This window comes from Lepisosteus platostomus, chromosome 8 (assembly GCF_059453375.1).
Source record: "Lepisosteus platostomus isolate fLepPlt1 chromosome 8, fLepPlt1.hap1, whole genome shotgun sequence".
NCBI classification, from domain to species: Eukaryota; Metazoa; Chordata; class Actinopteri; order Semionotiformes; family Lepisosteidae; genus Lepisosteus; species Lepisosteus platostomus.
Genome location: NC_142618.1, coordinates 59056340 through 59069003, shown reverse-complemented (window position 1 = coordinate 59069003; position 12664 = coordinate 59056340). Strand labels below are relative to the sequence as shown.

General features: G+C 39.6%; 1 protein-coding gene across 4 annotated transcripts in view; it reads right to left on the bottom strand.

Moving 5' to 3' along the window:
- LOC148657609 (phosphatase and actin regulator 1-like) overlaps nt 1–12664 on the bottom strand; it is a 125830-nt gene that overhangs the window by 86981 nt on the left and 26185 nt on the right. The window lies entirely within an intron of this gene.

Genomic DNA, 12664 nt, shown 5'->3' with positions numbered 1-12664 from the left:
TCTGTTTGTACTCCATCTTATTTTCTCTAAATGGCAGAGAATTTTAGTTTCAAAAAGCGGATTATATTTTATTGTTTTCATTTGTGCAGGAAATGGAACGTTCTACAACTGAGATAAAATAAATTGTGCATGAACTGGACTTTCTGGCTCAAGACAACCCCAGATGCTAATTACAATTGTGTTCATGCAATGGGTGGCTGAGCAGAGGTCGAGAGGTGCAAGAAAAGTTGTTAGATTTAGTGTGGTTCAGTATTATTAACAAAACAAAAAAGCGATGCTAGATTGAATAAAGGGTCAAGTCAATTAAGACCTCAGATTTAAAAAAAAAGAAACTGCAAAAGGTTTTTCCTCTCGCTTTGCTTGATATGTCTGAAGTGTATAATACTGTAAAATTATGTCATTACAATATTCTCAATGGTCTCTAGCCCTCCAGTGGCTATGATCTGTGTTTAGGAAGCACAGTAAGACTGTTCCATTTGAGCTGTCAAATTAATCTTGCCTCCACGAGGATCAAGTAGTATTGCAATGTTCCTGGGTGGTTTTTAATTTTATCATTGTCAAGCTTGTCCCACACGGAGACAAGTTTTACATCTACAGGGATGGCCCTGTCCGCTAACAGTTCACAGATATTTTTCCCCATTTTTAAATTTAAATGAGGAAGGAATATTATGAAAACCAGCATACCAACGCAGAAATTGCCGATATGCAGTAACAGCACGTGTCTTTTGTTTCTTGGATTGGGAAGTCATATTAAGCTAATGATCCAATATTCCAATCTTTACGATGGTACATTGGTTCCTTACAGAAGCCATATTTTCTGGGGATCAAACAGGATGTTATTATTTATGTAACATCAGGCTTTCAATGACTTCTAAGGTCTTGATCATGTAATTGGTCCTCTGCCCTTGTGTTGCTGCTTTCAAAGCAGGTCTGGGCAATTTTGTCTGCAGTTGCTCTATGTCTCTTTTAAACAGATGATATACTGTAGGTACTTATATAATATAGGTGTATATTATATATGAAGGAATGAAATCCTGTAGACACACTGACCCTCCTGGAGCAGAATTGCCTAGCTCTGTCTTGAACGTTTCCCACTGCCAGGGAATAAAACTAGCAATATCATAGAACTGATCTTACTTGCACTACTCTATACCATTAATACTCGGCAATGACTACCACTTGATCAATGGGTACTGTACCTACAGTACTCGTGCTTCGAACAATACATAAGTAGAGATTTTTATGCAATTGTTACAGGTTGGCAGCTGCACCTCTTCTGCTAGAAGTGAAATAAACTCAAAGGATTGGATTTACAGCACATATACAACTCCAACACAGTGCCTCGTAAGAGTATTCACCAGTTCCGAATACATAAGTTCTGAAGTTACTATTTTTAATCAAATCTTAGATGCTTAAACTAAACACATTAATGGGTTACAGAAGCGAAAACTGAAACTGCACATAGTTGTGTATTGTAATCGAATGGCTTTCAGTCATTTCCAGTGGCTGGCTTTCCACGTCTTGCTGGGATTTTGCAGATCCTTGTGGTTATAGTTCTAGCTAAATCACCTCAGTCTGACTATTTACACCTCACTTGTACACTGTCTTCTATGCATTAATGCATTAACCTGTTCTGTTCAGGAAAAACATACTCTGAATATCCATGACATTCCAATAATTAATCTTTTAAGTACAGTAGAGTTTCACCAAAAACCTTCACAAAATCTAAACACATCAAACTGTATGTACTGTACAGTATGTATAAATTAGCATCTAATCCCGCCCTTGCGAGACTGCCCCCATTTCAATGAGCGTGGAGTAAATCTTGCAATTGCAGATCATGCTGGCGTGCTGCTGGGCGCACACACGCTTTGCCACGAAGGAGCTGGCGAAGAGTTATGACACCAGCCCAGGACTGTTCCCACAGAATGACACATCTGCACGATTGATTCCACAGTGCTCAGTGAACCACAGCATCGCATTCAGGCTCCATCACTTCACAGCTCACAGAGGCCTTAGGACGAGAATGCTATTAGAGATGTAAACAGAGGGGAGGATCGGAATCAGATGAGGGGCACAACACTATAGGAAGCAAACCGATTAGTAATAATTCTTAGTTCTTATTCTTTCCAGCACCTTCAGCTCAAAGCGATGCACGCTTGCTGCCCTGCAGACAAGAGTTGAGTGAGACAGTAATACCCCAATTGAATCAAGAGGGAGAGTCAGTTTAGGTGGGCAAAGCTGTACAAGCCCACAGTGGACTGTAGCCAGTGTAACCATATGCACCCATACACATCCGGACAGTATAGGATCGTTAATGATCACGCAGTCAGGGTCTCAGAATAAAGAAGCATTTGAAAGATGGTAGCTTCTAAAACACAGAACACAGTTTCCCCTCCAATCATACTGGGACTGGGAGCAGAGGGAAGAGTACTGGTTCACCAGCACCACTTACTGTACATTCCCACCCTGGGCTACCTTGGTCTACAGTGCTTCTGACAGGCGTGCCTTCTGCTCGCCGAGCGTTTTTCACAAGGCTGGTCCGCTACAGTAGTTGCAGCAGTAAAGTACCACCTGTTCCGCTGGCTGACACAATCTCCTCAGCTCACAGTCCACTTATTTGATTTATTGTCAGCAGTCTATCATGGGTACCACCGGAACAGTATCACCAGACAGTAACTTCAATAACTACACAACATACTGTTTAATGACATGAGAAATTATATTTTAGACCCATGACACTCCTGTCACCTGGTTTATTAGACGTGATACCTGGACTGTGCACCAGGTGTGTGCCCACAAACAGGAGAAACGGCTTCCCAGACCGGATCCTTTTTGCAGTGTCACTGTGTGAAGCACAGCCTGGGTAGGCAGGAAACCTTTTTTGTTTACTCTTCAATCGATTCGGCTGTAAGTTTTTAGGTTTCTCATCTCTGAAGCGATTCTTGGAAGTCAACTTTTCCCTGGGAAGAAACAGGGTCTGGGACGTGGCCTGACAGGAGTCCGTACGAAGTACAGGACCGCTGTAGCTCCTGGGCTGCACAGCACCCCTGCAATTAAGCTGCACTCTTTTAGGATCGGGTGGGCAGCGCGCACTCCATATTGTGGTGGTGTGATGAAAAAATGAAATATTTACATGGTATCATGTAACTGATTTATGTGTTTTTATACTCCACTTAATAAGTGTAGACTCCTAAAAGACTTGAAGCATAAGACTCAGAAAAGCCTGTGGAGCCTCGCGGCTTACTGCGTGCTGTAACAGGAGTGTCACACTCATGTAAAAACCGAGGCCAGTGAGGATTCACTAATAGCGATCTCCCAGCTCACCTGCTGACCAGGCCCAGACTCGCCCAACTCTTCAGCCCCCTCCAGTGAAGGGGAGCACTCTCATTTCTTCTTTTTAACATTGGCTCGTTCGCATTATTTTGCTGAAGTATACGGTGCATAAATGAAAAGAATCCGTACTTCTGCTATCAGCTGCTAACATAATCGCATCTCCAGGCCTGAGTGCAGCTCACCTCACTAAACATCAGCTTAGACCACGAGTGGTCTGAGTGGTCTAAGGTGCCAGACTCAAGGACTCATATTTCCAATTTGCTGGGGTGTTCTGGTCTCGGAATAGAGGCGTGGGTTCAAACCCCACACCTGACAGGTTTGCTTTTTCTGACATTGCCTCCCTGGGGATGTATTAAGTATTTTGAATTGATTTTTTAATCAAATTCAGCTCTGAAGCGACCACTTTTTACCAGTTTCTCCACATTCCGCAAAGCCCACTGCGCATGCAAGTCTGCAAAACGGACAAAAGCTAAAGGAGAAGGAATTAAAATATTGCAAATGTTTCTCAGTGTATTCTGTAATCAGAATTCTATGGGGCAGAAAATGGGCATCTGGGCCAAAAACAATTAAAATACGTTAGTTTGGTACAAACACTGTTTTCATCACTGCGGTCTGTAACCGCCTGTGGCACCAGTGGGGGAGTCTTAGTCAGTTTCAGTTCAGACGGTTCCCCACTGCACATCGCCTTGTGAGGAGAGCAAGTTACTGCACATCTGCAGTCAGTTTTTACGTCTGCATTGTTTACACCTGAACTGTTCACTTGTTTACTTGTACATTGTCTGCTGTGTGCTTGTATATTGTCTTGATGCACTGTCTGCACTTTTTTTAACAATCGAGAGACTTTCTGTAAGTGAGAATTCCATTGTTACCAGTACATGTACCGGTTTCATATAGCAATATAGTTCAAGTTCGTGTTCTGATTTAAAGAACACAAAAGATCACCCAAAGCTGCAGAAGATGGAGAGACTGTATGCTGAATGAAGATTTGATGCAGTAAAGGCCTCTGTACACTCCAGGACAGTCCCCAGTTTATTGCCTTTTTTGATTTATTCCTGACCGCAACTGCTTCTCTTAGAATTAAATCTTGTGTTCTTCTTGTACATCTCCACAAATATGACCTCAATTACTTCCAGCGAGAGCTTCACTTTGGTGGACTCGAGGGGGAGAAATCTTTAAACACTTCACCCATTGTGCACTTCTGTTGGGCAGATAAAAATATGCCCAGCAGGAGTTCATACATGGAAACACTGCTGGGGACTTTTTTCTTTCGGCTTTTTCCCCCCAAAAGTGCTCAGAAGAACACTGAGTGGATCTAATTATAACCTCCTCCTGTTACGTCCTGTTCTGAAGTGTCAAACCCAGGTGGCTTCCTCCAGCACAGAGCGAGAATTCAATTTGCACACAATTGGGGTGTGAAATTAAACTAGCATTCTGTGCTTGGAACTCTGCAGAAATGAAGGTCTTGGAAAGGTTACATCGTGGGGAAATAAACAAACAAGCCTTTCACAGAAAAATGGGGCAAGATAAAAATAAGTCAATTACATGTAAACGAATCCCAAACACATAATAAAAATACAGTAAGAGAGGTGCCTTTTGAAAGAAATAAAATAATGGAGTAATTCTAGCTTTGAATAAGAATGGTGATATTATGCCACCTATGTGTGGTTTTTGTTCATCAAGTGATACCAGTAGATCAGTCTGGAAATGCATTACTACTTTAGCGCCACCTAGTGCACAAGCCACCAAAGTCATAAGCATAGAGCTGTCTCTCTAAAATATCAAAACCAAGCCACCTTATAATTAATTAATTGCTTACACTTATATAGCGCTTTTTCTGGACACTCCACTCAAAGCGCTTTACAGGTAATGGGGACTCCCCTCCACCACCAGCAATGTGCAGCCCCACCTGGAGGATGCGACAGCAGCCAGAGTGCGCCAGTACGCTCCCCACACATCAGCTATCAGTGGGGAGGAGAGCAGAGTGATGAAGCCAATTCAGGAAGTAGTACTTGTGTGTTGATGTCTTCACTCAATAAAGATTTGATTATTGCAGTGCCTCACTAACCTGGGTACTGTTTAGGACTAAGTACTAAAAAAGTTTCCATGTATCCAGAATTCTGTGCTCTATGTGCTAACTCACAGTACCCATGATGAGAGCATACCTCCTGTACATGACACCTGTTCCCTGAGAAATTCTCCTGCTTGTGGACAAAGCAATGAATGCTCTGGCTCCAGACACTGCATGAATAAAGGTAAATCATTATCTGAGATCTGCTGAGTCTGTTGATGGCCAGGCTCCACACAATGGGAGGTAACTTTCTCTGTGTAGCTCCATGCTTGTGGAACCCACAGCACAAATTGCTGAACAAAATTGCCTCTCTTGGGAAGCATTCAGTATTTTAAAGTATTCTGAACTGAATTGAAAACTCAGCATATTTAAAGCTCACTAAATGACCTATCTATCCACTAAAGCGTTTATTTAGTTTTTCTGTTGTTTTAGCTGGAACATTTTGCTTTTGTTTTTATCTGTCTTCTCTTTCACATTGCTTGTGTTTGGTATTGTACAGCAGTTTGAATTTGAGTTTTTTTTTTACTTCATGAGCAAAGATCTATTAAAACAATTGCTTACTCAAAACCTGATTTTTAACAGATTTAAAACTAGAACCGATAGGAATAAACATATAACAACAAGCAATTAAGAGAAACCTTCTATGAAAAAGTAAACACTTTTCAACTAACAGGTAGTATATGGGATGATTGTGTATTTTTCATTTCTATTTTATGTAAAAAGAAAAGAAAAATGTTTCATATTGACTTATCGTTAACGTCATTCATTACTTTTTCCTGATACTATTCTTGAGATTGGAACCAAAGAGACCTTAATGGTATCAGATCTCAGATCAATTTCAGGGGACTCACTTCCTCATACTTTTCAGCATTAAGTTGAGGGGGAATAAGCTTGCATACATGCCATGAATCAAGCTGTGACAAGTAATTTGAATACCTAGCTTTGTAAACATATTGACCCACCATCACAAATGTCTGTTTAAGATTACAGAATTCAAAGCAAACTAAACTTTCTTGGATTGCTGAGCTGATCTTAAGGTTATGCACACCAGGCATTACTGCAAACCGTCCAGCAGAGGGCGACAATATTCTGCAGTTGAAGTGGTTTAACTCGAGGCAAAAGAGGATAATGGAGAGCTTCGGCACTCGGTAATAGCGTCTTTACATGGTAATTAGATATGCAAAGAAGTCTAAAACCCAGTATTGAAGAAGCTGTGTGAAAACATGGGCCTACATGAACCTTAAATGAAAGTATATAAAAAGAAGCCACTCTATAACAATTGCATCTTGCGATATTTTATAGCAAATGCAATGTGTTGCAAAAAATGAATTGCATGTTCAGGAAGGAGAAAATATTACTCCTATGACATTCTTCAGAAAAGTTTCTAGTTGTTTTTGCACCCTTGTGCTTGCCAATACTGCACTTATTGGATACTACACTACATATGGAGCTTAGGAAGGGACATTCAAATTAATTTATAGAAAATATCTTCCTTGTAATTGAATAACTGCAATAAACAGCAAAGTTTCAAATCTTACATTTGAAAAGGGCAAAAACTCATTGGGCTAGCTAAAAAAAGAACGAAATCGGCAACTTAGAAAACAGCATCAAACAAACTGTAGAAGGGATAGTGCCCACTGTTGTATTTGCTTCTGTTCATCAAGAATGTCGTTATGGAGAAAAAAGTATAGATGTCCTTTATGTAGCTAGTTCAGTAGACACTCGCTTTCATTTCTTTTGCTGTATGAATAGTCTCGGCTGGCATGCAAAAGAGCTGGAATGTCTACATTGTGTTTGGCATTATTATTTCAGAAAAAAACAAGTCATTAAAATTCATATGCTCATTAGCTCGGGGGAACTGAAAATTACATTTCTAGCTTTGTTCATTTCTTACAAGGTTTTTATTAGTATTGCAGCTGTTCATCATTTGCATGCTACCTGAACAGCCTGTCACGCTGTCACAAGAAAGCTGCAGTACCCTCAAACCTTGTGCATTCCAGCACTCGTCTCTTCATCAGACTGTCTCATCACAGGCTCATGGACTTTAATAAGATAAAAGTCCAGTCCAGTCTAGGCTAATGGATATTAAGTAACACCCTAAACAAAAGTAATCAAAAGAGCCTATCACCATCATTTGATCTGACATTTCAAGTCCTGCAGAATGACAGTAATTGTTTACATGCAGCATATATATATATATGAAACAAATTCTTGAGGTTTCTGATTTTTATTTATATGACATTTATCTGCAGAAGCAATTCGTTTTCTTTCTTCTTCCTTGTGACCTCGAGGGTTCAGGAAACGGGTTTTGCTTTTTAACTAGCAGGCTCCTGTCATCTTGTGTTTGCATTCTACGTACAGCACACAGATGGCATTATAACAAAGTTATAATAGAAATTCAGCAGGAAGGTTAGATCCTAATCTTGCACTTCTGGTCGCCTGCGTATGTAAATCTGCAGCCGTGACTTCCTGTAGCACACCTCTCTCGTACCCCTGCCGCCACCCCATCTAAACCCCTGCAGCAGCTCCCTGGCTCATTCCTCACCAACGGGGGAATGGCCAGCCTCATAACTCAGCGAGACTACTACACATTTTAGTAAAATTCCCTTCAGCAAGGAGAGCTACTCCAAATGTGCTCTACATGTACACATATCCAATTTCTAGCCAGCATACTGAAATAGATTTTTAATATGCACAACTAATTTTCAGATGGCTCCCTCAGTAAAGGAATCAGCAAAGGCTGGACCCTTTAACTTAAGGTCAACAGTTCATTGATTTATCATTTTTTATAATGATATAGGTCTATATAATTCTTCAAGGATGTCTAAGTGCTGCCTGGGTTAGTTACTGTATGTTTGATGTCAACGACTGCATCTGACTGCATCTTCAGAGCAATACCTGTAACTCCCTGAGTGCCAATGGGCTTGCTGTGCTGTCACATCTAGAGGTGAGGTTCTAAGCATCCTTGTTTCAATGCTTTAATGCTATTTCGATACAGCCAACAGGGAGCTCCTATAGTCCAGTGGAAGAGCACTGGGACCTGAGCTACTGGTCCTGTGAGTGAGGAACACTTTAATACACATGACAACATCGCAGGGAATTTGGAGAGTCTTCCACTGCTGTATTTTCTTCCAGTCTTTCCCTGTTTTAGGGATCCTGGAAAATGGTTGTCCTGCTAGTGTTTTCGACTGAGAAAAAGTTAGTTTTGTCTTGTCATTATGTCCACAAACTCACACATTAAACATACAGTAAGTCCTTGCGAATTTTAATTGGAACAACTGGATTACACATCAGCCCAAAACTTCCAAGATGTTGATCAAACACATTCCATGAGTAATTAAATACCCTTGTGTAAATATGCTGTGGTAGTCTTGAGATAATTGCATGACAACCACTGCAGTTTTAACTTTACTTTTAGCTAAACTCTGGTAAATACACAACTGATTAAAATTAAAGTCAATAATGCCTTTGTCATGTTATATTTTCTGCATGATCATAGCAGCTATACTGTCAGCATATCAAGATCATTCTGTTGAATGACAAGGATGATTATAGCTACAAATTTAATTGTCTGTTCTACACTCACTGTTCACTCTTTAGTATAATTGTAATTGTAATTACAACATCTTAACTGTTTCCTTAATTGCAAATCAATCAACATCTCACTACAATTCTAACTAATTTCCATTACCTATACTGCTGGAATTGTATTATTTGCAACTAGCTACAAGTCACAGAACACAATAAAAAGCTGTGAGTACATTATAGTCCCTGCTGTCTCCATTTTGGGCCTTTTAAAATCTGTGTTTATGTTATCATCCACATCTGTTCCATTTTTAAAGAATGCAAAAACCCGTTTGAAGGAAACTGAGAAGTGACAAATGCTGTTGCTTTCCCTTTCTAATATTCCACCAGTCTAGAATCACAGTTTAGTCTTAAAAGACAAATCTTTTCCCATACTTTAGCAACTAGTTTACAGTTCATTTTAACTACTCCCCTAGTGCAGTTCACAGTGGCCTAGATAGGATAAGCATTATATAGTTCTGTGCATTTTAAAAATATGTATAAAAGTACAAAAATGTCTATTAATACATAAGGAAAGGGAATAAAAGCCAATTAAAGAAATTAGTGTTTTTTTCTATGCTGTAATAATACCAAACCAATGCATTTTCTTTGGAATGAAAAAGGTTTTATAATGTTGGTAAATCACGATAGTCTACACATAGTATTTCACAACTGCTTAATGCAAACAATGCCATGCCAAATGCACTGAAGAAAATACACCAGTAATTTAATTTAAGTCAACTCTGCTAATAAATATTACTCTTTAATGTAGGATTCCTACTTCTGTTAAATAAAGGTAATCTCTTTAATGAAGTTTTCTGCCCTAACTGGACTTCTATTCTCTTGCAAATCAGCAGGAATTGGGTGGTCTTTAGGATCAACAAACAGGTCTTTACGTAATCTGGTGTGAAGCACTAAAACCACAGCAAGCTTTATTTTCAAGCAATTTAAGAAAATGTTCCATCGGATATTTTCACTTCCAGGCTAATAGCCAAATTTGCACCATTTTTTTTGCTGTTGTTGATAGACAAATATACTTCAAGATCCATAATGATATTTTTGTTTTCTTTTTGTCAGGACATGATCAGGTTGTAGCTGAAATGGTTTTTAAATTCAGTCTGTGTCTATAAACAGCATGTGTCTCATCTTTTTGTCCTTACAATAAGGATACTCTTAGTAGGACTGTTCCTGGTATATCACTTTGTCTGAAAATATCCTTTAGTTTAGTTTAATTTTATCTGGAAGAACAGACATTTACTTTGGTTAAAAAAAAACATGTTTTTACTGGATAATAAATGCATGGAACCACTCTTTCATTTGTACCAGAGTCTTCTATCCCTGTATCTGCTAGAAATATGGCTACTATATCCCAGCTAATGCATGTACAGAAACCATATTGACCATTTTAATGGGCCAACTTGCCATCTGAGCTCAGAATCTAAGCAAGGCTAGACCTGGTCAGTGGTGAATACTGAGACAGAAACCGTTCAAAGAAAAAAAGGCTGTTCCTGTAAGTGTTCTTGGTGGAAGAGCAGGTGGCGTCCTTGGCTCTGGACCACAATTACAGAAAAAACAGTGAGAGACTGTGCGGCTGGTGATGCCACCTTTCAAATCACCACATTCTGGCCGACCCAAAGTTCCCTCCTAATTCAACTGCTGAAGTAAGTCCTCCACCTGATCCTCTGTGAAGTGGGGCTGCTGGTGCACAATGGTCTGAGTCCTGAGACATTACTGTGTGCTTTTAAAGGGTGTAGCTGCTGCATGTCACCCTGGTGTAAACTATGAGGATGACCTTGACCTTAAACTGCCTGCTTTCTTAAAAAAACACTGAGAATGTCGTTCCAAAAATGTAAGTGTTAAATTAACCACTCCTTGACTAACCGATATGAAATAGTATTAATTACCTGGCGATTACGGGGGGTATTGTGGTGCCCAACTGTAAATTAAATAAGATATACAGTATAACAGTGGCTGCAGCCTAGAGAGAGCACATCCACATTGTGATCTGCCTCAGTGACATTGCTCTCTGCGTCTTTCAGTCAAGGCGACGGAGAAAGAAGTTGCTTTGCAGAGTGAGACTTGGGGCTTAAAAATGCTGCTCCCAGCAATTCCACTCCAGCAGCTTTGAAGTGCCGACAAACGCAGATTTTGATTTGGGCAACCTGAACAGGTGTTTTTCTAGGCTTTTCATACTGTGCGCCTTGAGTGGGGAGCTGTGTCAAGAGTGCGTTGGCTGCAGAGAACAAGTAAACATGAATTCCACGCTGAAAAGTACTAAACAAAAGCGATTCAGCTGCTGAGCCTTTGACTAACAATTCAATTAACGTTTACTTGTTCCTCTTCACATGTGTTTTCATTGAAAGGGGTATGTTCAAAGAATATCACAAACAAGAAGTGGCTTCATGTTTTGTGAAACATACACACAGTGACACTTTCATTAAAAGTGTATAGACCTTTAACATGTTTGTTATCTTGTTTCTTACAGAGTTATAATGAAGCTACTGTACATACTACTGTATGTTGCATCGGTGTAAAGAAGACACAGCCCAGATCATTTTCTCTAAACAAATTGCATTTATTTTGCTCAGTAACCTACATTATGTCTTACATTTTGAAGTGGTCTTCAGCTGACCTAGAGATTTGTTTGATATATGTTAAGGATTGAATTAGCAATACATTATTTCAGATTTTTCTGTGTAATGGTACTTGGAACATGATTAGCTTACTGACTAATTCTTATTTTAAAAGGGTCCATGATTCAAAGCTAGAAAAGGGGTCTGCCGAGCTTCAGGATTAGGAGAAAAAGGACGACAGAACTGCTAAAAGGAAAACAGAATTATTGCGTTACAGGGAAAAAGCTTCAAATGCAATATTGTCCCAGTATTACAATGTTTTACTGTAAATTGTGATTAAATTGTTTATGAGACAACAGAGGATTAATAATGTCCCATACTGATACTGATAATAAAGATGATATACTAACCAAGTGTAAGAGCGCAATAGATCAGAAAAGCCAGAGATCTTTTCCCCAGAAAGCTATAGAGGAATTAACTGCTGCCCTCAGTCACCTGATCACTTCTGAGAAAATGATTGGTCAGGTAAAAAACAAACACTTTTTTCTACTTTGTGGCTGTGCTAGTGTGTCAGTTTTCGTGAGTCCAGGCTATTTTATAGATCCTGTTCTGATTAAAGACATTAACAACATGTTATAGAACAAGCTCCACTATCATTAAATTATTAAGACAGATTCCTGGTCTCAGGGGACTGTTACCGTATATACAAACAAGATAAAGGAAACCTAATCTGATCACTCTAAAACAAATGAGATTGAGGTTAGATTTTCATTCCGGTACAGTGTATAGGATCCTGATGTTTACAGATAGAGTTAATACACGGGACTATTTCACTTTCGCTAGAAACATGTGGACACAGGAACACAACTGGAGACTAAAAGGAAATTAATTTAGGATAGAGAACAGGAAACATTTTCTATTTGTGCTTCACATCCAGGTGTTGGGGACCAAAACGAGCAAGATGAGCCGATCAGTCTCTTTTTCCATGTGCAGCAGCGTTCCAAAATAACTTGCCTAAAAAGCAGCAATGGTATTACTGTCACAGACTGGAAAGTCTGGGCGTTGGACCCCAGGTGTCAAAGGCTGAATGGATATGCATTGCCCGGATTGGTGTTGATTCAGT